Genomic DNA, 13,619 nt, shown 5'->3' with positions numbered 1-13,619 from the left:
GTCCATACTATCTTAGTTCATGTTTACAATTAAAAACTTATAACACATAGATCCCGGGCGGCTATGACAAGACTAGAAATTGCCTAGATGTTACCCCTTAAATAATGACCGAGGCGACAAATTACAAAAAAACGCTAAAAATGTGATTTTAATATCTAACGCATTGTTCATCACCATAGAAACGAATACAAAATAATAATACTATAATAATATTATATAATTAATTCAACTTACAGGCTGTGATGATTGATGAATAAAACCAATATAAATTATCCAAACCGGCAAACCGGCTCCGCTCAGAATCGTTTTTCTTATACAAAATATATACAATGATATTATATCATTGAATTCAAGTTTAAATAGTTTAATACAATCCATTAGGTATACATTGAACCATTTGTAACCAGCAGAGCGACATCCACTTACCCGCTTTTATTTAAATATCTTTGTTAAATACTATTATTTAGTTTTTACATTGCCTACAATATTAATGGTTACAATTCCTAGAATGGTAACATTAATTATAACATTATTATAAAATTAGAGAAGTGTAACTAAAATATAAACTAGATTGTAATTGACCGGATTATTATTTATTAATATGTTTATGAATAATTACGAATGAGATATCGTAGTTATTTACCAGGCAAACCGTCCAGTGATTAAACAGTTAAGGATTTTTCTACCTTTAGAATAAATTCATTGATACGTTTGTTTTTGATAACATATAATATACCAAGTTTAAACTACAATATTGCTTATTTTGTCGTTTTAAAATGAATATGAATAAGACAATACCTACCAATTTAGGTATATCAATATAGCCATATAGGTAAGTATATAGGTATATAGATAAATTACAATATTTAAAAAAAAAATACAATAACCTAGTGATCAAACACTTAGGACTAGTAATTGAACAATTGGACCTAGTGTTTGAACATGTTATTATATGATTTTTGATTATTCATATTTCAAACTTTCTGCATTATTCCTTAGTTGAGTTATGCTACACCTAACTTTTAGAGCTTATATATGCTCAAATATTAATAGTATTTCGCCAACGACCATACCACGTTGAACACACCAGTTCTCGTCCGATCACTGAAGTTAAGCAACGTCGGGCGTAGTTAGTACTTGGATGGGTGACCGCTTGGGAACACTACGTGCCGTTGGCATTTTTTATATTCACTAACATAATAAATTATCTATAGTATGTATATTTTGTTTTGAAACTTGAAATTTTTTTATTTTATAAATGGTTTGCTTTAAATATTATAGATGTAGTATGAACATAGAAGCTTTTGACTCGTGAAAAAGTCGTCATTGATAGGAAACATCCAAGAATATATAATTTTTTTTCACAATAATGTACCATTTTTAACCAAAATTCTGTAAATGCTTTTTAATAATTAATATGTTCTCATATTTAGGAATGACTCAATTGTCTATTAATAATAACTTATTTAAGTGTTTAAGTGTTGAAAGTCAAGCGTTTGTTTGAATATTAAAAAAGAGAACATTTACTGTGCAACGATATTTTTATTTTTTCGATATAAGAACTAAATAAAAAAGTTATTCGTTTTGAAAATTAATTATTTTTGAACTAAAAAAAGCTAAAAAATAAAAATAAAATGCCAAAGAGAGTGATACAGCTCCCTAATGTCCCCCCGTAAATATGCCACTGCATACTTATTACTCGTTATTATAAAAACAATAGTTATGTAGATTTTATTTTAGTCATATATTTTCAAATATCATTGTCAACAAACCGAGTAAACGCGAGTAAGATAATCATGATAATAGAGTGCGCATATACTTCCTGTTAACTTTTGTCGGCAGATGGGGCTGTCGTTATGGTTTTTGTGTATTTGATAAAATGTATTTTCAGATTTCAGATTCCGAAGGTGTAACGACGTTTTAATTTTTCTCTCGACTCTCGAGTAGTAACGTTCAGCGACAAAGAGCCCCTAAGGTGGATCGGACGAGGCTTTACTAGTTACTTATTACAATTATAATTATAATTTGCAGGAAAATTATTTTGGCTTCATTTCGGCGGGTGTATCTTTTCAAAAATTTCAAGCTCGACACGACGACACTCAAAATATGCCACTCGTAATCACGTTTGTAATTTTGATGCGATTTATTTGCTGGTATCTTAAATGGCAGCTGCTTAAACCTTGATTACATTGGACAGAATTTACTCGCTCAGTGACAAAGTCGATCGCGACTGAGCACGTAACGACTAGTCCAATATTATGTTATACAGTTGACTACTTGAAGTTAAACTAGCTTGTTCGCTCGATCTAGCTACTACAGCTAACTGCCGACAGAATAATCACAAATTTTTTTTTTCGTGGGGGGCCAAAATCTCAGTGTAAATGTATAAACCGTAAGCAACCAACAAAATATAAGAGACATACACAGTACATTTAAATGGACCGACACTTCATATAAAACAGCAGTCAAGTAGGTACCTTATCGCATTTGTTTAGAGAATATTTGTTTCGTGTATCTTGCAGTCATTGAGTATAATAGGTCACTAGTCACTAGTCAGTGGTCACTATATCGGGAGATTAATTTGACTTAGTACACTCATTATTCAAAAAGTATAAATGTTTTTTTCAAATATATTTTTTACATGGTTTCAAGTCGTTACAAAATAACGTGTTTATTAAAAAATTATAATTTTATCTATTTTTTTTAAAGTTTTTTAACGCGTACCACTCCACTCCTCTTATCTAAACTTTAAATACTTATAAACTCATAAACAAATCGTCCTACATTTAATTTTTATGTATCGAAATACTTAAAAATAATCTGCTTTAAAATATGAAATTAAAGCTGTATGTTGTCATTCAAAAAGTAAGAAACTTAAAAAATGTTAGGGAAAAATAATATTTAAAAAACTAGGTATATAAATTTTGAAAATGTTTTTAAAGACTAGAAATATAACTGCTGTCTCAAATATAGTTTTTTTTTTAAAACATTTATACTTTTTAAAATAAAGAGTGTTTATTGATAAAAGAATCACCCGGTATAATGAATAATATGCTAAACTCGAATTCAATGATATAATAATAAATGTATACGATGAAAAACGATTGTGAGTGAAGATAGTCTAAATGTTTACTCTCTTTTTCTAGTAGAAAAAGTCTCTTCAGACACAAAAATAAATACAACACATATTTAAAAATTCAATCTATTTACTGTATTACTAGCCTTAGTATAGATCTTCTTCACTCACAATCGTTTTCCGTAAATTTAAATTTTTATTTTGACATATCAAATTTAAAATCCATTTCTGTGACTCACGCGACACCTAATGTACGAGTAGGTATACCTACAGAAATGATGGCTTCTTTTTATATTGAAAAAAACTGCAAAAATGTACTATAGTTACGTTAGAAGAACTAACATCCTCTTTAAGATGAAAATAATATAGCCATTTTTTGAAAATTTCAAGTGATTTTCTAATAATTTTTACCGAATTTTTTTACGACTTTTTGGGGCACTAAAATCTCAGTCTCAAATTCGTTGTTATCGTACTATAGTAACAGTCGTAACTCTATTACACACGCGGGATTGCCCGAGTCTACCACCTACCATTTACTATATAACAGCTGATACCTTTATTATTATATTATAATATTATATAGGTACAGCGGACTGACGAAATCGGGAAAACCCCGATGACATCCACTTGTGCCCATACACGACGACAATGGAGAGATGTCGATCACATAATAGTAATAATAATAATAATATGTATCGGCCGGCCGGCGGCGATCCGTATCGCTGCGGTGCGGAAAGGGTGCAGTGGCGCGCGCGCGTTTACTTCCGGTCGATCGGTATTATCCGAAGCGCGCGCGCGTATTTATACGCATTGTTCACGCGCGCCTTATCTGCGCTTCGGGACGCCGCCGTTATTTCGGTCTCTCGGGGGGGGGGGGGCGATGGATGGGGATTTCCGCCGTCTCACGCACGCCGTGGCGTATATTATATGTGCGCGCGTTTAAACCATAATATAATATTGTATAATGATATAATGTGTGTCCATAACAATATATATACGCCGTTATCATGTATCGTATGAGATCTAAAGTATATACGCGCGACGGTTGCGTCAGCTATACAATATTGTTACGGTGGGGCGGTGGGTGGTTTTGGGTGTGGGTGTGCGTGCGTCTGCGTTGTGCGGTAAGGGTGGTGGCGGGGCCGGCGAGAGCACTCCGCTGGGAATATAGTGATGTATGACGAGCGCGTATATTATTATACACGTGTACGCGACGATGATGGTCAACCATACCGCCGCGGATCGGGTTTTCGCGTCATCGCGGTCCGCTGCAGCGATTACGGAGTACGATGACTCCACTCCACCAGCATCTGCTGCAAACTAACTCTCTCCTCCCGACTACGATGTAAAAATCTATGTTGTACACTATTATCTGCTGTAAAAATGCAAAATAAATATACGAAACGCGGCGGACATATTTTGTTTAGTATGTTGTGCAAGTACCTGTGTAGACACGGTCAATCGTGCATGGTATCGTACTATATTATGATATCATTCGGGCGTGTATTTATAAATGTTCTAGAAAACAAGAAAAAAGCAGTAAAATAATACAGAACTTGATGAAATGCCCTAAAAAATTGTTTTTAACATAGGCTAACTTTATTAACTTAATTTTTTATTCCATGGCATTCTATCATATTTTAATGAACTATAATATAATATGATTGTGCGTATTCAGATTTATGTTTAAACAACCTGTTACACATTGATGTAAAAGAGAGAGACATTATTTTAAGAAGGGGGGGGGGGGGGTGAAATTCCCATAGCCCCATTAGAGTGTTTCTATCCTCAAAAAAGGGAAATAAAAATAAACCTGGAGGCCGAAAGTCAAACTAATAATTTTAAACAACAATCGCAAATGGAATTCCATGGTACTCTAGTAAGTATTAATATATTAAAATTATTCCTAGTACAGCCAACCACTCGACTTCTACGAAAAATAACCAAGTCGGAGAAATTATCTTAAAAAATATACGTAGGACGTATACGTCATGACTTATGACCTAATGAATTAATGTAAAATTTTACATTACTGAAATATTTTTTTGACAGTTATGAAATTAAGAGTAATTCTTTGGTGTTTTTTGAAATTGAAACAAAATAAATAATAAGTAGGTATAATATAAAAATGCTTGTACATATTCGAAAAAGAATTTAAGGAATAATAATATATTACTTGTTACATATTATAGTAAGTTATAGCCACAAAAATATTAAACATTTCATTATTATATTTATAATCGCATATCAACGTACTATATATTAATACCTATTATAATACTATTATGGCCTATGGGTATTATCATTATTGTTCAATGGTATTACTATAATAAAATTATAGTATTATCTCATATTATTCTGCATGCTGCATACATTTCTGTAGCTGATATTTTAAGTGTATTAACGTCGTCTAATATGACGTATTTTTAAAATTAAATTCTTCATCACATCATAAATCGTAGTAATAAGTAGGGATATAAACGCCTATAATTTTTGTGCAATATATAAAACAGTAAAATAACATTTTATTTTGATGAAGTATGATATAAATTATACCATAGAAATTTGAAAAAATATACAATGAAATAATCAATAATTTTCAAACCATCATTGTGAAAGTAAAGAATCATTTACAAATCGGTGTCGCGTGCCTTGTTGAACTGATGTGTCAAATTTTGTTATGTATATTTTTAAAATTTTTGGTTTTTAAGGGTGTTTTTTTTTTCGTAAATTCAAATAAAAAATATTGTGTTTTAAGATTTTAACAGAATATTGTAAGTGTATTTATTATATTTATATAATTACTCTATATGTTTTACACTACGAAAAATTTACCTACGCTATTAATACTAACTAGGTACCTATAGGGACCTATAACTAAAAATTAGAAAAATAAACGACAAAGAAATGCCGCTTAGAGAGTTGAAATATAATTTTAAATGTTCGGTCATCTCTTTACGTTTACACCCTCGGACACACCGCGGTAATATTTATAATATTATTATATATTGTTATCGTACACAGGTCGTATACATATAATATAGGACCGGACAAGAGACCCAAAATAATAATATTATCATGTATATAATGCACGCGGCGGCTGCGCTAGGATTTGATTTTAAACTATATAATATATACACAATATTATAATATACCACACAAATTATATCTGATTCAAAAACGTGGCACAACCCCACTTTTCATTCGTGGATTATTGTCGGGCTTAGGCGCGTATATATTTTAATGTATTGTTGTACGTATAACAATCCAATTTCAAACGAGTGGTCTATGCGTTTATATAATACACACATATTATATATATATTGTCGTTTAACGTATTATATGGGAAGAGGGGAGCACGAAGAGTGCCTCAGCCGCCTATTGTATATATATGCTAGAGATTTTTTTATCTTTCCGTTTTTATTATTGTTATTATTATTCATCGCTAGTCATGTAAACATTGAATGCCTTTTTGATCTCTAAACGATTTTACATAGATTTGGGACGACAATTTTTTAACCGAGACAATAAATCCTTAGGATTGCAGGTGTTATTCGCACCAGTTTATTCAAACGTATATATTTGAAGGTAATTTATATGATTTACATAACCTGGGCCATAGCTGTAGGTTTGAGTATACAATTTTTGATGCAAGTCAGAATAGTCACCACCATGCATAAGGTGTATTATATTGTTATAGGGCAATGCTGGGTGGCATACGCGCAAATAGCCAAACATTTTTTTTATGGGGGACACTCATATAGACATATGATATATTTCTCATACCACATTCTCATTCACTCAATTTTTATTCGATTATTATAAGTTTAAAAATACTCTTAACTCGCTAGAAAATTAATATAATATTGTGAAAACCAAAATATCATCAACGCAGTTAATATGTCCTTACTTTTAGATTTACAGGTTGATGGGTCGATTCAAACTAATATTGAAACCAACGAAGCTAATCGTGTGCGTAGGTAGCTATGTGTGCCAAACATAAATTTGTTGTACTATGCATAATACACTTGTAAGATGAAGAAAACTGTTACGCAGAATTACAGAATATTCTGCATCTCAATTATACAAATTATGTACCTTCCTGCTTCTGCAGGAATGCTCGCCATAAGTAATATAATTGTAAGAAAAAAGGCCGGCAACGGGAAAATGTAAATTTCTGAACGCGATATAGTCGTACAGAAAACCAAAACATATGAGTATATCCCCCATGTGCCGTGGGTCGATAAAAAATATATAGATTGCAATGATTGCATATTTTTGTCAAATTGTAGGGATTTAATTACAATATTATTGTTTTTGATTTAATAGTATTAGTATTTAGCCATTTCCAAATTATGTATTAGGTACATAATTTGTAGCCAAAGTTTTGTTGTCGTTATAAGGAAGTCGTAAGTATGTATGCAATTACTATGTATATAGTCACGCGCCATTGCATAATTACGGTGATTATAAATTTTTTACAATTATTTAGTCCAGTCCGTCTATTTGAATTTCATTCACGGTATACCGTATATTGTATATACAAACGTATTTAATTTCTTTAGTTATGTATTAGTTATAGCCTGTTAAAAATGTTGAAAACTTTAAAACGTTCCAACTCAAATAATATAAAAAAAAATTATGAAAATCATTTCTACACTACTTTATATCTGCAATTGCGTAAAACTCCATTATCAGTGAATATAATGAGCGTTGCTCGTTGAGCGAACTATTAAAATTATTGCTAAAATAATATTTCACAACTACGCAGTTGCAACGAGTCGAGTGGTGTACACGCGGGTTGGATCCGGCTGTGGCGAGAAAAAGATAAACGGGAAATTTTTTTTAAAGAGTAGAAGAAAAATTGGTAGTTATTTTAAGTATCCAAGCACTTAGAAAAAAAGGGTATACATATAACGAAGGGAATACTAATTAACCGGTACTGCTTTGTTTTTTAAATCCGGAAAAGCAAATATGCCCCTCTCCCCGACCACCAAGTACCTAATATTAACTTTGACCTACATAAAGAGAGCCACAAGTCTGGGACGAAAGAAAAGTTGCGCGTATACGATGTCGAATCTTTATATATCTCTTATTTATATTTACACGCATGTACATCCGTACAGGTCTTATAAAATTGTAATTTAAAACGCATTTATAGTTTATACATCTGCAAGCCCGCGAATCGTATGTACATTGTACATATACAAAATAACTGTTCAAATGTGTTTTCGATGGTTGATTTCTAAAAGAAAATACTTATTGTATTATTAATCCCCTGCAGCCACGGCAGATACTTTTAAGTGACCTGCACTATGTAGCAGTATATATTTTATAATATTCTGTATTATACTATATAAATATATAATATTAATATAATAATAGTCATATTCAACTAACCATTATTCTTTCCTGATTCGATATTATATAGAAAACCACTTCGAACTCAAAAAAATATAAATCCGTTTTGAACTTAAAATACATCATGCACTATAGCTGTTTAAGTAGATACCTAAACGAAACGTCAGAAAACCGCACGCAGGAAGAACGTCGATTTGTTGTCACTATTAAGTATTAATATTATTTTTTTTTTTCGAAAATCGTAAATGTCTCTGTTGTACCTGCCTACATTATTATTGATATAAACGTGACGATGGAGCACGCGTATTGTTTATATTCATTTGGAGGGTGTGTATACGTGTAACACCGACGGTGCAGAGTGCCTACGAAATCAAACCTTGTTTTGAATAATGTAACATAAACATTACAATATATATATCTATATTATTTTATGTACAATCGTTATTATTTTTTCTTTTATCTGCTTTGAATAAAACAGCATGACAATAGTTACAATGGTCCATCAATACGCACATTATGCATATATATATTACGTTTTTCTCACGGTGAGTTTAGCATCCATTGTGTAATGTTTTGTATTTTAAAAAAAAACTCATTATATGTATATATATATCTGATTTATATAGTGTCCTCAATCGTTTTCATTTAAATCGGATACATGTTTACAACATAATATATATATACATATTATACGTAAACCTATATACCACAGGTACATATACTTTCACGATAATTGTGCGTGTAAGTGTATACGCCTTTATGTATAACAATATAATATATCAAATACGCGATTATAATATATATATTTTATATTGGTTTTGAGAAACGCATTTGTAATAAATAAATACCACGAGTAAACGTTGCTGCTGACAAAGCAAAAGCTTCAACTTGAAAAAGCTATAGGGTATAAATGTTAAAAAATACAATGGTTTATAATGTATTTATTATTTAATATAATATGATACGTAAAATACATACTATACCACGTGAGCGTGCATATAGAAGACGATGATATTTCAATTGCACAAAGTAAACGAAAATGTCTTTGATGGTGTTATAATATAATAATATTGTGATACAACAATAACATTGATTATTAAATATATAACTATACATACGTGTACCAGTACTTATATAGGTACCTACGTGTATAGGTACGTTTCTCACCGGAAAACTCAAAGCTCAACCACAATAATGTTGGTAAATTTATATGTTTGAGGTTTCATGAGTGAATTATTATATGCATAGGTATTACAAAGGTGTTATGAGAAATTTGTTGTCCTTGCCCCAAAAAAGGTCTGTTTATGCCTTTTTGTACATCATAATATTATTATATATTTATATGAACATTCAGTGTATAATAATATGTAGCAGTTTTCCTAGAAATTAATTCGGAAAGCACGATGGAATCACGCAACTGTCAAATTTATAAATCTATTTAACCACGTGGTATAATATTGCAGCACAAGAATATTATAATATGTATATTATACAATTTTTTTTCTATGATATATTCTTAGTGTTATCATTTATCACAAACTCGTATATAAAAATAATTTAAAAAAAACTGATTCTTACTTTTTTTTTAGCTACGCTCGTTATCTGCATAATTGATCTATTTAAAAAATATCTACCTGTACTTTGGTCTTTGTAGACGCTACGTACACAAACAGTTCGATGTGAAAATAATATAGAAGTGGTAGTGGTGCAGGGGGAGGTGGATGCAGTGATGTGCTTAGGATTTTTGAAAGGGAGGGAGGATATACATTTTTTACTATTCTTAGACTACGTTATATAGCGGTGGTAAATATGGTTTCACTGCTTTAGCATTTATAATTCATATGACAAAAATAATCCAAAGGGGGGATATGACACCCTCATCCCCCCCCCCCCCATAAGCACGCTCCTGGGTAGATGAAAAATAAGAGTCGATAGGAATGTGTCGTACCCATCATAGTATTATTATACTCATACATACGTCCTACAATATAATATTGTTTCGTGCAGTATAGGTATGTATTGTAAACGTAGCGGGTTTGATATGACACGTTAAACTCGCGTACAGCAAGATGAGCATTGAGCGGTATAAGAATTTGTTTTGTTCACTGCAGGTCCTACGCAGAATAAGGGTATAAAATACAATATTATAATAATATTATATTATATGTATCGTAGTAGAAAAATATATTACATTATTATAACAGGTAGGTACGCGCTGCAGTGATTCCACGTCGACTTCGGCGAGTGTACATAATGTAATATTATGGGGACGACAATACGCTGTCAGCTGCTGCTGTACGTAGGTGGTATATTGGTGTATTGGTACAGTGTACACGTTATATATTATTATGTCGTAGTGTGATATTATTATGTCCATACCACGTGTGAACACGTCGTCTGAACAGTGCTCCCGTAAATGCCATATTTGATATGCGTGTATAGATATTATTGTAGTTGTTATTGTATGTATGTAGGGAACCTATAAAATATTTAATCTGTCCAACCCTTTTCATCGGGTCAACATAATATTATACGGCGGTAAACAAGATACATGCCCAAAAACGACGTCCATGCGTGCAGAAGCAGCAAAAATCTAAACGCGAATAAATTAGGAGGTTTATACTAATATTATCGTATGTACGTTCATAATAATATTATAAAGGCGTATCGTATATTATTACGATTTATGGCCAGTGGCCACTATCATAGGACAGAGTTGCGAATTTAAATTAACTTCAAACAAACTTTAAGAATTAGTTTTTTACGTGGGTAATTTTTTTTATCAAAAATCTGCTGAATTGGCTACATTTGCAAAAACCTTTTATATTCACGTTTATATTTATTTTGCTCACGTATGAAATATTTAGTGGCCGCCGTGGAATATAATATGATGTAGGCATGGATGATGGGCAAGTTACTCGATTATGGATGTCATCAATGGTTATTACAAATCACGCTAAAATTGTGTAAGTATCTAGTTACAATAGATACAAGAATAAAATAATTTGAAATGTTGCTTCTGGTTACAAGGTTATGGTTACAGTAACTTAGTTAATTTCGTTCATCTTTTCAAGAAAATATTGACTTTTCTAAATAGTTGTTAACTTGTTTGTGTGAGTGAATCATATGAGATAATGTAAGTTATAACTAAAATTTAAAAGGGAAGCATTCCAAAAAGTTATAATAAATTGGTTTTTTAAATTTTATTGATGACGAGCGTCGTATGTATAGCGTATAATAGTCGCACAAGCGTGACTCCATAACTCGGACCATGTGGCCTGCGTCCCCATTATTTGGAGTTCGCGGGTCGCGTAATGACATTGTTATGCGTGTGCAAAGGGTGCGGGAGGGTGGAATAATAAGAACCGATCTCGGGGGAGGAGATTTCGGCGAGCAAAAAAATCCGCTCCCGTCTTGACGCACCCGAGCCCCGTTGCGTACATAATATTATAATTTATACAGCACCGCTGTACTACACGTGTAACGCGTATTGTAATACATATATTATACATACAGGGTGTTTCATAAGAACAATAACGTTTTGAAACAAGCATTGCTTTTTTTTTTGACACTGTTCATATAATATTTTCTGTTAATTATTGTTCTTGAGGTGAGTGCCGGAGGGGTATATAATATATTATAATCGAGCAGTGTCAGATGCCGGACGAGTATTTAGAAGTAGGTTCCTATAGTCTTTGTATAGGGGGAACTGAGACTCCTTAAAACAACTGATAAGTTAGGTAGGTATACGACGTGAAAATATATACCATTAGAACCCTGCAGTGTGCATAAAGAAGAAGTCACTATCTATGGTGCCGTTTGTTTTTACTCTCAAAAGTGACAGTTCATTGTAACTTATATCTGCTCGACATGTATCGTGTTTTTCACGTCTTAAACCCCAACTCATAGTGAAATGTCATAATATCCTGCAATATACCGGCATATATTATAATCACGCAAAAAATGTGTAATCACTACACAGGGTGCCATCTTTTTATCAGCTAATTCTCGATAACCTGCAGGCTGCAGTGTACCTATACCTATACTGTACGCTTATTGTAAAAAAAAATGCTTGTACAAGTCGTGTAACATAATATATAATCTTTTTAAAAATAGGTAATGATAAATAAAAATTATGTTCCAATATGCACACTCGTCTTCTTTTAAAACAAAATCGCAATATTAAAAACTTAAAATGAAAAAACCGCGTTCTTCGTGGCACACCCTGTATACAGTACACTACATGCATTATATCCGCGACGGCGTCGGTCGCCGCACCGGCAGCAACACCAGCAGCAGCAGCAGCAGCAGCAGCAGACCGTGTAAAACGAGCGGGTGAAACGATTTATCATCGACCACTATAATATAATACATTATATAATATGTAGGTACATATATATGTATATACGCGTACGGAATATACTCTCTCACTATATATATATATATATATGGATATAATATATTATATAATATAAAGCGGCGGCTGTGTATATTATACTACGCGTCTGCTACAAGTACGACGACGGAACGGTCCTCGGGGAGTTTGCGGGCGTAACGGGGGTTGACGGCGATCACGAGGCGCTGCAGACGCGCGTCCGCGTGCGCTCGGGTCGAGTTCAAAACAAAAACCAAAAAAAAACCCAAAAAAGGGGTCATATTCCTCCTCATCTCACGCACTCATCCCACCCACCGACGCCGCCACCGTTTAGTCGTCGACACCCCGCTCGTACCCACCATATTATAATCGCGTTTATTACCTATATATACATACACACACTGCTGCTTCTGCAGTGTTTAATGCATAATATATATATGTACAATACAGCCTGTATAATTATGAATATTGAACGCTCGTGCAAGCGTGTTATATTATATTATTATGATCTATTAATCGTCGGACGAGCGGCGTGAGGGTCCGCGAATTTTCAAAGAGATATAAAAAAAAAAACGAGGATTTTCAAATTTCTTCAAATCTGCCGTCATCTCTGAAATATATATTTATGTGTGACACCAGCCCGCTTAATTTTCAAACCATTGACATCAAATTGTTCCATTAATTGACCATTATACGTTTATAGAGCTATACAGTATACTATTGTCTATTTGTACGAATTCGTACGTAGTGGTCCAGGATTGAATGACCAAAGGAGCTCGGATATGTCAAAAACCCTCCAGAGGGTAG

The 13,619-nt window shown here is 32.7% G+C and overlaps 1 non-coding gene across 1 annotated transcript; it reads left to right on the top strand.

The window, feature by feature from the left end:
* Positions 1–1,059: 1,059 nt before the first annotated feature.
* LOC132951500 (5S ribosomal RNA) lies at positions 1,060–1,178 on the top strand. The gene has a single exon (XR_009665332.1). It is a non-coding gene; the product is annotated as a 5S ribosomal RNA (ribosomal RNA).
* The last annotated feature ends 12,441 nt before the right edge of the window (positions 1,179–13,619 follow it).

The sequence above is a fragment of the Metopolophium dirhodum genome, chromosome 8 (assembly GCF_019925205.1).
Source record: "Metopolophium dirhodum isolate CAU chromosome 8, ASM1992520v1, whole genome shotgun sequence".
Taxonomy (NCBI): domain Eukaryota; kingdom Metazoa; phylum Arthropoda; class Insecta; order Hemiptera; family Aphididae; genus Metopolophium; species Metopolophium dirhodum.
Note: the sequence above shows the minus strand (reverse complement) of the source record. Positions and strands in the feature narration are given on the sequence as shown.